At 35.1% G+C, this 14,314-nt stretch overlaps 1 protein-coding gene across 2 annotated transcripts in view; it reads left to right on the top strand.

The window, feature by feature from the left end:
- NBDY (negative regulator of P-body association) overlaps positions 1-14,070 on the top strand; it is a 38,835-nt gene extending 24,765 nt beyond the window's left edge. For both annotated transcript variants that reach the window (XM_033119474.1, XM_033119485.1), the window contains one exon: positions 13,815-14,070. The gene's annotated coding sequence lies outside the window, so the exon portion shown is untranslated. The remainder of the gene's footprint in view (positions 1-13,814) is intronic.
- The last annotated feature ends 244 nt before the right edge of the window (positions 14,071-14,314 follow it).

Here is a 14,314-nt window from a genome sequence, read left to right as displayed (position 1 = left end):
ACCAAGTCCTACAACTACAACTGGTTCTTTGCATCCTGCACCTTGGTTTCACATATGGTACTTTGACCTGCCATCTCCAGGGAATTTGTACCCCATTCCCTGGGTTCAGGTCACTGCTGTGCTCTGTCATCCCTAATCCCTCAATGCTGCTGCATCCTGATTCCCTTCCTGACAGGGCACGAGTCACTGTGCTGAGCCTCAGAAACTCAGACCCAGTTCTGTGGGTGATCTACACATACCCTCAAATCAGCAGCACTGCAAAAGCAATTGCTCCTGTACCTCAGACTTCAGACACCATGGTAGTTCCACATGCCTCTGAGCCCCCAAATCCAGTTCTGTTGTCACTCTGAGTGCCAACACAACAGACCTGGCACCAAGATGGATTCCCTCACTGGTTCAGAAGGAGAACAGAAAGACCCCAGTAGCCTTTGCCACTGAGGAACCCAATTGCTTTACCCACCACTCAACACAGACAGAAACGGGAGCCCCACAAACTTGGTCACTCAGGACGACAAAGTCTCTCTTGATGTTGACCTCAACTGATGGAACTGCATGGAGAATACACTGCTGCATCCAGATTCAGACATGTATCAGCCCACTTGATTTACATCTTGTAGCCACCTTCAGGTGAAATCTATCCCCAGTGAAGGCAGATAGAAAGAGATAGAAGAGGTGACTACTCCCTGAAATGTGCAGACATTTATACAAAGGCACCAGAAATACGTGATTGATAAATAGGCAGAAAATTAAATAAAACATGACACTACCAAAAACTACAACAATCTTGCAGTAACTGACCCCCCCCCTAAAAATGGATATCTGTGCATTCCCTGTAAAATAATTCAAAATAATTATTATAAGTAAGCTCAGTGATTCAAGAGAACACGGATAGATAGACAACTCAGTGAACTCACAAAAACAATGCATGAACAAAATGAAAAGTTCACAATAGATACAGACATTCTTAAAAAAAAAAAAAAAAAGGAACCAAACAAATTTTGGATCTGGAATATACAATGAACAAAAAGAAATGGATAGAGAGCTTCAGTAGCAACCTTGGCCAACCAGAAGAAAGAGTCTGTAAACTTTTAGGCATATCTCTTGACATTATCCAATCAGAGGAGGGGAAAAAGAAAAAGAATGGGAGTACCAGTCCAAAAGTTCAAGGAATAAAATGAGCAATTGCAGTTCCTCTGGAATGGCTTCTCCATCACCATTTTAAAATGGCTCAATTCTTGTAATTTTCCACATTTTCGTCTCCTGTTCAAAATGTTTCTTTGAAAGAATCTCTGATCAACTATTGGAAAGCAGTGCTGGTCACTTACTAAAATTGATCATTCATTGCCATGAATGCTCATTCCTGGTATGCACCGTCTACCCCCATCAACAGGAAGGATAATTCCTAGTATGTCATGTCCCATGTAGGAGGAAAAGTGGTTTCCTTGGGACCTTTAGGGCACATTTGAGCAAAAAGAAGACCAAAACAAAGAAAGGCTTGTTGTCAAATATAATGAAATAAAGTTTACTGAAGTTCAGCATACCTATTCAAATTATTTGCTATCTTGCCTTTTAATTGGACATTGGAGGTCTTGTAAGTATTAGAGATCAATTCAAAGAATTGGGCTACTGGTATTCATGTGGAGTTCTTGTAGCATGGAAAAAGGCAGTAGAAGCAGAGTTTAATAATAACAATTATTCTTAAAATTATAAACAGGATGCTAATTCCAAATTGTAGTATAGTTCTAAACCATGTGGCTATACCTGAAGATAACCAACTACACAGGTCAAAAGAAAATACTAGGCAGTAAGCTCCTTGACATTGGACTTCATGATGATTTTTTGGATTTGACATACAAAGAAAAGACAATAGCAAAAATAAACAAGTGGGACTACATCAAACTAAAAAAGCTTCTGCACAGCAAAGGAAACCAGCAAAATGAAAGACAACATATTGAATGGGAGAAAATATTTCAAATCATATATATGATGGGTTAATATCCAAAATATATGAAGAACTCATGCAAGTCAATAGCAAAACAAACAAACAAAAAACCTGATTGAAAATGGTCAGAGGATCTGAATAGACATTTTTTTTTTCAAAGAGGACATACTCTAAGCCAACAGGTATAAAAGGTGATTAACATCACTAATTATTAGTGAAATACAAATCAAAACCACAATGAGGTGTCACCTTCCAAGAGTGAATCATGAGGAAATATAAAATTTGAACAAAACAATTAACTACAGAGGATATTAAATCAGTAATTAAAAGCCTCCCCACAAACAAAAGTCCAGGACCAGATGACTTCATTGGTAAATTTTAAATATGAAAAAATGAATTAATATGAATCCTTCCTAAAATTTTCCATAAAATGTAAGAAATTGGAACACTTCCAACTCATTTTATGAGGCCAGGATCTTCCTGATACCAAAATTATACAAGGGAACCACAAGAAAATAAAATTGTAGGTTAATATCCCTGATGAATATACTACAAAAATCCCAAACAAATATTAGCAATCTGAATTAAACAATACGTTAAAAAGTATCATAAACCATGATCAACTGGGATTGATTCTAGGAAGCAAGGATGGTTCAACATTCAGAAATCAATCAATGTGATAAAACATGAAAAAAGTGAATGATAAAAATAATATGATCATCTCAGTGAATGCAGAAAAGCATTTGACAAAATTCAGCATTTTTTTTCATGAGGAAAACGCTCAACAAAATGGGTATAGAGGGAATGTACCACAACATAATTAAAGCCATATATGAGAAGTCTACAGCTGACAATCATACTCAATAATGAGAAGCTGAAAACTTTTAAGATCAGTAACAAGACAAGGATGCCCACTCTTCATCAATTTTATTCCAGATAATGGAAGTTTTAGCCAGAGCAATTAGATAAGAAAAAGTAATAAAATTCATCTAAGTTGGAAAGAAAGAAGTAGAACTGTCACTAGCTGAAGATGACATGATACTACATATAGAAAACTAAGTATATCACACAAAAAATACCTTAGAATTAATATATGTAGTCAGTAAAGTTACATGATACAAAATCAATGTACAGAATAGCTGTTGCCTTTCTATACACTGATAATGAAGGATCAGAAAGAGAAATTAAGAAAGCAGTCCATTTACAATTTAATGAAATAGGTGAAACACTTGTGCATTGAAAACTTTAAGACATTGATGAACAAAATAAAGAAGACACAAATAAATGGAAAGATATTCCATGCTCATGGACTGCAAGAATTGATATTGTTAAAATGTCCATACTATCTATCCAAAGTGATCTACAGATTCAATACAATTCTTATCAATATTCCAGTGGCATTTTTCACAGGAATAGTAAAAAGAAGGCTAAAATTTGTATGGAATCATAAAAGACCCAGAATAGCCAAATCAGTCTTGAGAAAAAAGAACAAAATTGGAGGCATTATGCCTCCTGATTTCAAACTATCTACATTGGTATAGTAATCAAAACAGTGTTATTGGCATAAAAACAGACACATAGATAAATGCAACAGAATAGAGACCTCCCAGAATAAGCCCATCCACACATGTATGGTCAATTAATCTGTGACAAAGGAGCCAAGAATTTAAAATGGGGAAAGAAAATTCTCTTGAATAAATGGTATTTGGAAAACTGGACAGCCACATGCAAAAAAATAAAATTGCACCACTTACATCATACACAAAAAATAATGAAACATAGGTTTCACTTGAGTATGTGACTGAAACCATAAAAATCCTAGAAGAAAATATAGGAGGTAAGGTCCTTGACATTGGTCTTGGCAATTATTTGGGTTTTGGATCCAACTCCAAAGACAAAGGCAACAAAAACAAAAATGAACAAGTAAGACTACATCAAACAAAGCTTCTTCACAGCAAGGAAACCATGAATAAAATGGAAGTCAAACTAAATGGGACAAAATATTTGCAAATCAATTACCTGATAAAGGATTAATATTCACAATATATCAAGAACTCATACAACTCATTAGCAAATAAACAGTGTCTTTAAAAAAGTGGCCTAGGAACTGAAGAGACATTTTTCCAAGAACACATACAGATGGCCATGAGATGCATGAAACAAAGCTCAACATCACTAATCATCAGGGACATGCAAATTAAAACCACAATGAGATATTACCTTACATCTGTTAGAATGGCTATTACAAAAAAGATAAGAAACAAGTGTGTAAATGTGCAGAGTCGGGAACCATGGTGCACTGTTGCTGGGAACACAGATTGGTGCTGCGACTATGGAAAACAATATAGAGGTTCCTCAGAGAGTTAAAATTAGAACTACCATATAATACATCAATTCACTTCTGAGTATTTGTAGAAAACAAAAACTCAAAGTGATATTTGCAGTCCCGTGTTCACTGCAGCATTATTTAAAATAGCCAAGATAGGGAAACAACCTAAGTGTCTATTGCTAGTTAAATGGATAAAACAGATATTTGATGCATACACACAATGGAATAATATTCAACTATAAAAAAGAATGAAATTTTGCTATTTGCAACAACATTGATGGACTTTGAGGGCATTATGCTAAGTGAAGTAAGACAGAAAGACAAATACCTTATAATCTCCCTTATATGTGGAGTCTGAATATAAAAAACAAAGCAAATCAAAAGTAGAGAGAACTGATTGGTGATTACCAGAGGTGTGGCATGGTCGGTGTAAAATGAGTGAAGGATATCCAAAGTCATAAACTTACAAATATAATACTAATTAAGCCATGCCATGTAATGTACAACATGGTGAATATAGTTAATAATAGTTTATTGCATATTTGAATATTGCTATGAATTCAGATCTTAAAAATCTTCATCACCAGGAAAAAAAGAAACATCATAACTATCCTGTTTCCCCGAAAATAAGACCTAACCAGACAGTCAGCTCTAATGCATCTTTTGGAGCAGAAATTAATATGACACCCGGTCTTATATTACATAAGACCCGGTCTTGCAGTAAAATAAGACCCAGGTCTTATATTAATTTTTGCTTCAAAAGACACATTAGAGCTGATTGTCTGGCTAGGTCTTATCTCGGGGAAACACGATATGTGTGGTGATGAACGTTAAGTAGACTTTTGTGTCATTCATTTTCCCATATACAACTATCGAATCATGTTGTATACCTGAAACTAACTTAATGTCATATGTTGATTATATCTCAATTTAAAAAATGAAATAAAAATTAAAAATAAACTGTGATAACATAAAATGTTGGGTGGGGGGAATGGAAATGTGGAGACATTCTATACACATTTGGAGTTAAGTGGTTATTATCTTGTCATAGACTGTTATAAGGTATAGTATAAAAGCCTTACAGTAACCAGAAAGTTAAAAACTAAAGTAGATTAAAAGACAAAGAGAAAAGAATAAAACAATACTCTTACAAAAATCATCAGTTCACAAAGGAGACAGTAAGAGATGTAAAACAGAACAAAGGAACTACAAAAGAAATTTTTTAAATGACAAAATTAAGTCCTTAGCTATCGTTAATTACTCTAAATGTATAAAGTTTAAATTTAATCAAGGCATTGCATGGCCGAATAGGTAAAAAAAAAAAAAAGTGACATCAATTGTATGCTGCTTACAAGAGACTCCCTTAAGATTTAAGGAAACACATAGACTGATAGTGAAGGTATAGGAAAGTAATTCCATGGAAATGGACACCAACAGAGAGCAGGGGTAGTTATATATACGAGGTCGGACAGTTAAGTTCGCGAACTCATCCTAGAAAAAGTGCTACATACCTCATTGCTGAATATCATTACGGTCACCTTCGAAGTACTCCCCTTGGGAAGCTATGCATTGATGCCAGTACCCAGTCCACCCTTCAAAGCAATTTTGGAACTTGCTGGAATGGCCATCAGAGCTGTCATCGTATTACCCTTGATGTCCTGAATGTCATCAAAATGTCTTCCTTTCCATTCAATATTTCCTTTATCTTCTTGTAAAGAAAGAAGTTATTAGGGGCCAGATCCGGTGAGTAGGGAGGGTGGTTCCTACTCAGTTATTTGTTTACTGGCTAAAAACTTCCTCATAGACAGTGCCCTGTGAGCTGGTGCATTGTCGTATGCAAGAACCATGAATTGTTGGTGAAAAGTTCAGGTCATCTAATTTTTCCACGCAGCCTTTTTTCAGCACTTCCAAATAGTAACTTGGTTAACTGTCCAGTTTTTACAAATTCATAATGAATAATCCCTTTGATATCAAAGAAAAGGTTAGCACCATGATTGCAACAAGTTCGCGAAATTAATTGTCTGACCTCGTATATCAGATAAAATGCAATTTAGACAAATGTCAATATATAATAAAGGATCGTTTCATCAAGAGGTTATAACGATTGTAACTACATATTAACTCTATGGGTAGCACCTAAATATATTAAGCAATTATTAACAGATTAGAAGGCAAAAATGGACAGCAGTGCAATAACTGTAGGATACTTCAGTACCCTACTTTCAAAAATGGATAGATATCCAGGCAGAAAATAAATACAAAAAATAATGGACTTGGAATACACTTTAGATTAAATGGACCTAACGGACACATAGAGAACATTCCATCCAACAGCAGCAGTATGCACGTTCTTCTCAAGCACACATGGAACTTTCTTCAGGATAGATCAAATTAAGTTTTAACAAATTTTAAAAGACTGAAATCATACCAGATATCTTTTTTGACTATAATATTATGAAATTAGAAAACAAGGACAAGAAGAAAGCAGGAAAATTTAACAATATGTGGAAATTAACACACTCTTGAAAAAAACCAATGGGTAAAAGAACAAATCAAAAGGGAAATAAAAAAAAATCTTGAGACCCCCTCCCCCTAAATGGAAACACAACATACTAAAACTTATAGGATGCACCAGTAGCAGTTCTGAGAGGAACATTTATAGTGATAAAAAATCTACATAAAGGAAAAAAGATTTCAAGCAAACTAACCTTACATCTTAAGGAACAAGCAAAAGAAAAACTAAGGCCCAAACAAAATAAACATTTGAGCACAAATAGATGAATTATAGAATGGAAATTTAGGAGAAAAGATTTACTAACATAAGAGCTGTTTTTATTGAAAGATAAAATTGACATTTAGCTAGACTAAGACAAAAAGAATAGCCAAATAAAATTATAAATGAAATTGGAGGCATTACAACTGTTAAAATAGAAATGGAGAGAATCATAAGAGACTGGTGTGAACAATAATATGCCAACAAATTCGATAATGTTATAAATGGATGAATTAGTAGAAACATACAACTTACCAAGAATGAATCCTTAAAGGAAATATGAACAGACCAATAATGAATAAGAAGGTTGAGTCAAAATAAAAACCTCCCAACAAGTAAAACCCCAGGACCTGATACCTCAATAGTAATTTCTACCAAACTTTTAAAAAGAATTAATGCCAGTACTAATGAAACTCATCCAAAAAATTAAAGAGGGCCAAACACTTCCAAAGTCACTTTATGAGTTCACCGTTAATACTAAAGCCATTACAAGGAACTACAGGAAATGACAATTATGGGCAAATATTCCGGAATAACATAGATACAAAAGTCCTCAACATAATACTAACAAAATTAATTCAATAACATGAAAAGGATCATACACCATGCTTAAGTGGGATTTATCCCTAAGATGCAAGGATACTTCAACATAAAAAGATAGCAAATGTAATGAAGCACATTAACAGAATGAAAGATAAAAATCATGATGATCTCAGTAGATGCAGAAAAAACCATTTGAAAAATGCAACATCCTTTCATGATAAAAATTCTCAACAAATTTCAAATAGGAGTGTACCTCAACATAATAAACATACATGACAAGCTCACAGCTAATGTCACTCTTAATGGTGCAAAGTCTTTACATTCAAGGACAAGACAAGGATGATCACTATCACCACATCTGTTTAACATACTATTAGAATTCCTAGCCACAACAATTAGGAAAGAAAGAAATCAAAGGAATCCAAATCAGAAAGGAGGAAGTAAAATTATCTTTGTTAGGAGATGACATAGTCTTACATATAGGAAATCCTACAGGTTCCACAAAAAATATTCTTAGAACTAATAAACAAATTTAATAATGTTGCAGGACACAAAATCAAATTAAAACTATGAATAGGTAAGGATTTATTGTCATTTAAAACATTGTTTTATGACTGTTTTGAGTTCCTTTTTTCTGTTATGCTGTCTGTGGTTTGATGATTTTTTTGTACGGTATGTTTTTATTCCTTTGTCTCTTAATCTAAAAGTTTTTAGTTGTTATGGGGTTTAACTAAAATATCTTATAATATTCTATTTTAAGGTGATAAATTCAACTGTATATAAAAACTCTATAATTTAAATTCTCCACCCACATTTTGTTCTTAATGTCACAATTTACATCTTTTATATATGCTGTATGTAGTAACACCTTATTGTAGCTGCAATTATTTTTTTAAGATTTGTATTAAAATATAGTTACCATACCTGTGAGTTTTTGTTTGTTTGTCTTGTTCCTTTGTTGCTTTCAGTTTTATATCCCACATATCAGTGAAATCACAGACAATAGTTTAGTGGTTACCAGTGGGTAGGGGAGGAGGGGGTTGGTAGATGAAGGTAAATGGGATCAAATATATGGTGATGGAAGGAGAACTGACTGGGTAGTGAACACACAATGCCATATATAGATGATGTATTACAGACTTGTACACTTGAAACCTATGTAATTTTATTAACCATTGTCACCCCAATAAACTAATTTAAAAATATAGCTACCATACAATATTATATTAGTTTCAGGTGTACACCATAGTTATTCAACATTTATATACCTAAAGAAGTGATCATGATAAGTCCAGCAACCATGTGACACTGTACCACATTAGCACAGTATTACTGACTTTATTCCCTATGCTGTACATTACATCCCCATGACTTACTTGTTTTATAACTGGAAATTTGAACCTCTTATTCCCCTTCCCCTTATCTTCCCCCCCTTTTTAAATTTTTTAATTACAGTTGACATTCAGTATTATTTTGTATTAATTTCACATGTATACAGCATAGTGGTTAGAAATTTATATAGGAAGTGATCCGTCTGACTAGTCTAGTAGACCTGGCACTATACATAGTTATTAACATATTACTGACTATATTCTCTATGCTTTACATCCCCGTGACTATTTTGTAAGTACCAATTTGTACTTAATCCCTTCACCTTTTTCACCCTGTTCCCCAACCCCGCTCCAATCTATCACCCTAATAAACCTAGCACCCATCTGACACCATACATAGTTAGTACAGTATTACTATGTTCCTTATGCTATACTCTACATCCCCATGGTTACTGTGTAACATCCAATTTGCACTACTTAATCCCTTCACTTTCTTCATCCACACCAAAACCCCCCTCTCACCTGGCAACCATCAAAATGTTCTCTGTATCTATGAGTTTGTTTTTGTTTTGTTTATTTTGTTCTTTAGATTCCACATATAAACAAAATCACATTGCATTTCTTTCCTCTGCCTGACATACTGCACTCAGCACAATACCCTCGAGGTCCATCCATGTCGCCACAGATGACAAGAACCCATTCCCTCTATGACCGAGTAATATTCCATTGTGTATATGTACCACGTCCTCTTTATCCTTTCATCCATTGACAGACACCCAGGCTGCCTCCACATCTTGGCCACTGTAAATAATGCTGCAGTGAATGTATGGAAGTACACATTCCCTCAAAGTAGCATTTTGGATTTCTTCGGATAAATACCCAGAATTGGTATTACTGGGTACTTCTTTGTCTCTTGTCTATTTTGTCTGGTATAAGTATTGCTACCCAGCTTTTCTTTTTCCCATTTCCATTTTCATGAAATATTGTTTTCCCATTCCTTTCAGTCTGTGTGTTTCTTTCGATCTGAAATGAGTCTCTTGTAGGCAGCATATATAAGGGTCTTGTTTGCTTACCCATTCAGCCACCCTATACATAATTGTATGTTACACTTTTATGTGACTGGCACCACAGATTTGTTTACACCAGCGTCACAACCACATAATGTGTTGCACTACGATGTTACTATGCAATAGGAATTTTTCAGTTCTATTAGAATCTTACAGGACCACTATCATATATCATTTATAGTTGATCGAAAAGTCATTGTGTGGCACATGACTGTGTTCCTACCTTTACAGTGAGTTTTATAATTTCATTTGTTGACATGTCATTAGCATCTTTTCATTTCAACTTAGCTCCCTTTAGCATTTCTTGTGAAGCAAATTTAGTGGTAATGAACTCCCATAGCTTTGGGAACATATTTATCTGTCCTTCATTTCTGAAGGACAGCTTTGTCAGGTACAGTACTCTTGGTTTATATTGTTTTTTTTTTCAGCACTTTGAATATATTATTCCACTCTCTGCTGGCCTGTAAGGTTTCTGCTGAAAAATCCACTGATAGCCTTACAGTGGTTCCCTTGTATGTGAGGAATTTTTTCTGTTGCTGCTTTAAAAATTCTTTATCTTTGATTTTTAGACAGTTTTATTATAATGTGTCTTGGAGATAATCTATTTGAGTTAAAACTTCTGGGGATTCTACAGGCTTTATGAACTTGGGTGTACAAATCTCTCTCCAGATTTGGGAAGTTCTTAGCCATAATGTCATTAAGTTAATATTCTTCCTCATTCTCCCTCTAGGACTCAAATGATAAGTCGATTGTTTCTTTTAATAGTATCCTATAATTAATAGGCTTTCTTCACTTATTTTCATTCTTCTTTTTCTCTCACTGGATAATTTCAAATATATTTGAATTCAGTGATTCTTTTGCTTCATTGAGTTTGAAATTGAAGCTGTCTGTTGAATTTTTCTCTTCAGTCATTATATTTTTTCTTTCTTTTTTTGTGCTATACACCTGAAGCTGAATAATAATGAATGTCAACTATAATTTCACATATATACATGATAATACATGAACATAATGACTATAATGACTTTTTGTGACCATGTATATATATGGTGTAACCGTGTATACATATACATATATACATGGTCACAAGAAGTCATATTCTTGAACATTAGGATTCCTGCTGTTTTAATGGTTTCAGTGTCTTTGTTGAACTTCTCATTTTGTTCATGTATTATTTTCCTAGTTTTGTTTAGTTTTCTGTGTTTTTCTTGTAGTTCGTTGAATTTAAGTGAAAAAAGGATTTTTCTGAATTCTTTGTCATGATCTCCATTTTTTTAGAGTCACTTATTGGAGCTTTATTAGTTCCCTTTGACTGTTTCATGTTTCCTTAATGATTTGTGATTCATGTGCCTTGTGTTGGTGTCTACAAAGGTGGACCTGGAACCTGTGTCCCTGGGGGAGGAACTGGTGCTTGGGTGTGAGCGGTGGGCATGCTCCCAGAGTCTGTAGTGATGGGCTTGGGCTCTGTGTCTCTGGGAGTTAGCTGGGGTCTCTGGTCCACAGCAGCCAACCTGAAGGCTGGATCTGTGGACTTTGGCTTAGCACTGGAGTGGGCCATGAGCCTGGGCCTGTGGGAACTGGCCTGGAGCTTTAGTCTCCTGGGATCAGCCTGGTGGTGGGGTTACCCTGGAGCCACAAGGTCAACTAGGAGGCCAGGGCCACAGGGTGCCAGTTTGAAAGTTTGGTCTGCAGGGGACTTGTTCTGCAAGGAACAGCCTGGTACTGGGGCTGGCCAGGAACCAGTGTTTTCAAAATTTGGTCTGGAGGCTGGGTCTACTGGGTCCTTGTGTTATGGAGGGCTGTGGGTCACGGTCCAGAAGAGCCACTCAGGAGGCTGGTTCCTTGGAGCCACCTTGGCTATGGGGCAGGTTTTGAGGCTGAATTTCTCGGGGCCAACTTGGCACTGGGGACAGTCCGGTGCCTAGGTCCATGGGAGCCTATCTAGTACTGGGGAAAGCCTGGAATATAGTCTTGCAGGAGCTGGTCTGGAGGCTGGGTCCACCAGGCCAGGAGCTTATCTGGTACCTGTGGCTTCTGGGTCCAGTTTGTCACTGCGGTGGGTTATGTACTTGGGTCGTTAGGAGCATGCCTGGAGACTGGGTCTCTGTGGGCTGGTGTGGCACTGTTTTGAGCCTGGTGCTAGGATCCATGATGAAGTGGAGTATTGACTTAGCTTTCTTCACCCACTGGAAGAGTGTCACTTTCTGTGCTGTACTTCCAGAACTTGAGGGAGGGGTGACAGGTAATGTGAAATTCTTTACTACCATTTTCAGCGTATCTTTTCTTATTTCTGTGCTCCACCCGACCTGCAATCATTAGCTCTTGGGAAGGTATTTTTGTTCATGGGTAGTTATTCAAATTGATGTTTCTGTTGGGGGGGAGCACTGGAAACCCCTGTACTACCACCTTGCTGATGTCATTACCACCTCAGGCTATTAACATCTGTTAACCTCTGGTGATTAGGAATGGAGAGTATTAATCTTGTCTGTATACATGTTACATCGTTTCCTTTGTTTTAGTGTGTATTACCTTTGCAAATAAAATACTTGTATATAAAACATTTAATCTTTATGATGAAAGACATCATAACAAACTTAAAAGAATTTATGTACAGTGTGACAAGATTTAAAATACATATAATGGATAAATTATTAGTTTTTAGAACATGTAAAACGCTCTTAAGTAATAATACAAAAACACTATCCTGATAGAAAAATGTTTGGAAAGCAGACAGTTCTTACAAGATGTAATATAAATGGCCAATAATCATAACAAATTAAGTTGACTCCATTATTAATCATGGAAACATAATTCAATATGAAATACCATTTTAGCCCATATTTGCAAGTCAAAAGTCTCCATAATCCTCAATTTTAGCAAGGATGTGGTAAAATATACACTGTCTATGAAACTAAAATTTTTACAGTATTTTGTCAGTATCAAAACTTTAAAGTGTGTACTCTGTATATTTTAATTATGGAACCTATGGAGATACTCCCACATACAAACGAATATGCTTCATTGTTGGTAATTTTTAAAAAGTTGCAAAGATAATAAATGCTTTTTAACAAAGAAGGACTAAATAAAATATTGTTATACAATATAATATGTGGCAGTTGAAATATTGGTATAGATCTATTTTGATATAGAAAAAATATTCAAGACATTAAATGGATTAAAACTAATTGCAGAGAATAACATATGGTATGATCTATTTTATATTCAAAATCTTATCTAAAACTATATTACTGTACTTTCTTTGTGTACATTTCAATACATAGAAATAGGTCTGGAAAGAATTTATACTTGTGTTTTCTTCTGGAGATAGGATGACTGAAGAAAGGCAGAGGTTTGGTGGCAAGTGTAATTTAGTCTATGTTTGAATTATATGCAGTTAAGTTATATTCATGTATTGTGTAAATAAATACAGATTTTCTAAAGAATATAAGAATTTGTTAAGGGATAATAGGGGCAGAATGGGACCAATCGACCAATTATGGAATCCTAGAAAAACAAGAAACCCAGAGGTAGACAGCTGAGCATTTTTCTTGGGGAGAAATGCCAAGGGTGATGGAAACACCTGTTCTGTGTGACAGATAAATCTTCATTGCGTAGACAAATATATCAAGTATAAAGCACAGAGCCAGTTATCAGCATCCTATGACTGATTTAATGTTTATGAAGAAATGCTGTAATAATTTTGCTTCCAATGTAATCTGCCTAGAAGAGAAATTGGAGTGTCATCTTCTTAACAAACATATCTGATCTGTATGATAATTCCATTTCTCAATATAAATTAATATTGTCCTTCTCATTTTATATCTTTCAGTTTTGTGATATAGTCAGCGTAACTCCATATCCTGATTTGGATGAATCCTGGGACATGATCAAGATCGGACTGTAGACCTCTAAGATTGAAGGCCATGGCCAGGATCACGGTGAACTCACAAAGCAAATAACACCTGTGAGATGATCCTGCAGCAGCCAATCCATGTTCTCTTTTGGTGACACCTAGTCCTTACTGTATAATTTTGAATTCCTATAAATCCATTAAGGTCTAATAAATTTTGTGTCTCATTGCTGTATTAGGTCTGTATGACTACTATTTAGTAAATTGTGAATTTTCAGTAAATGTTTCATAACAATTTCAAATATAAAATATTACTAAAATTAGTGTCAAATATGACCTTCTTCTACAAATGGCCATCCACTCATTCTTCGTTGTAATGTGAAAATATCAGGACAGTGTGTGTGGGGTTAAGTGGTAAAATATGAAAAAGATTTAAGTTTGCAAAATATTCTCTTCACTTAACTGTGAATTTTTCTATG

The sequence above is a fragment of the Rhinolophus ferrumequinum genome, chromosome X (genome assembly GCF_004115265.2).
Source record: "Rhinolophus ferrumequinum isolate MPI-CBG mRhiFer1 chromosome X, mRhiFer1_v1.p, whole genome shotgun sequence".
Classification (NCBI taxonomy): domain Eukaryota; kingdom Metazoa; phylum Chordata; class Mammalia; order Chiroptera; family Rhinolophidae; genus Rhinolophus; species Rhinolophus ferrumequinum.
Note: the sequence above shows the minus strand (reverse complement) of the source record. Positions and strands in the feature narration are given on the sequence as shown.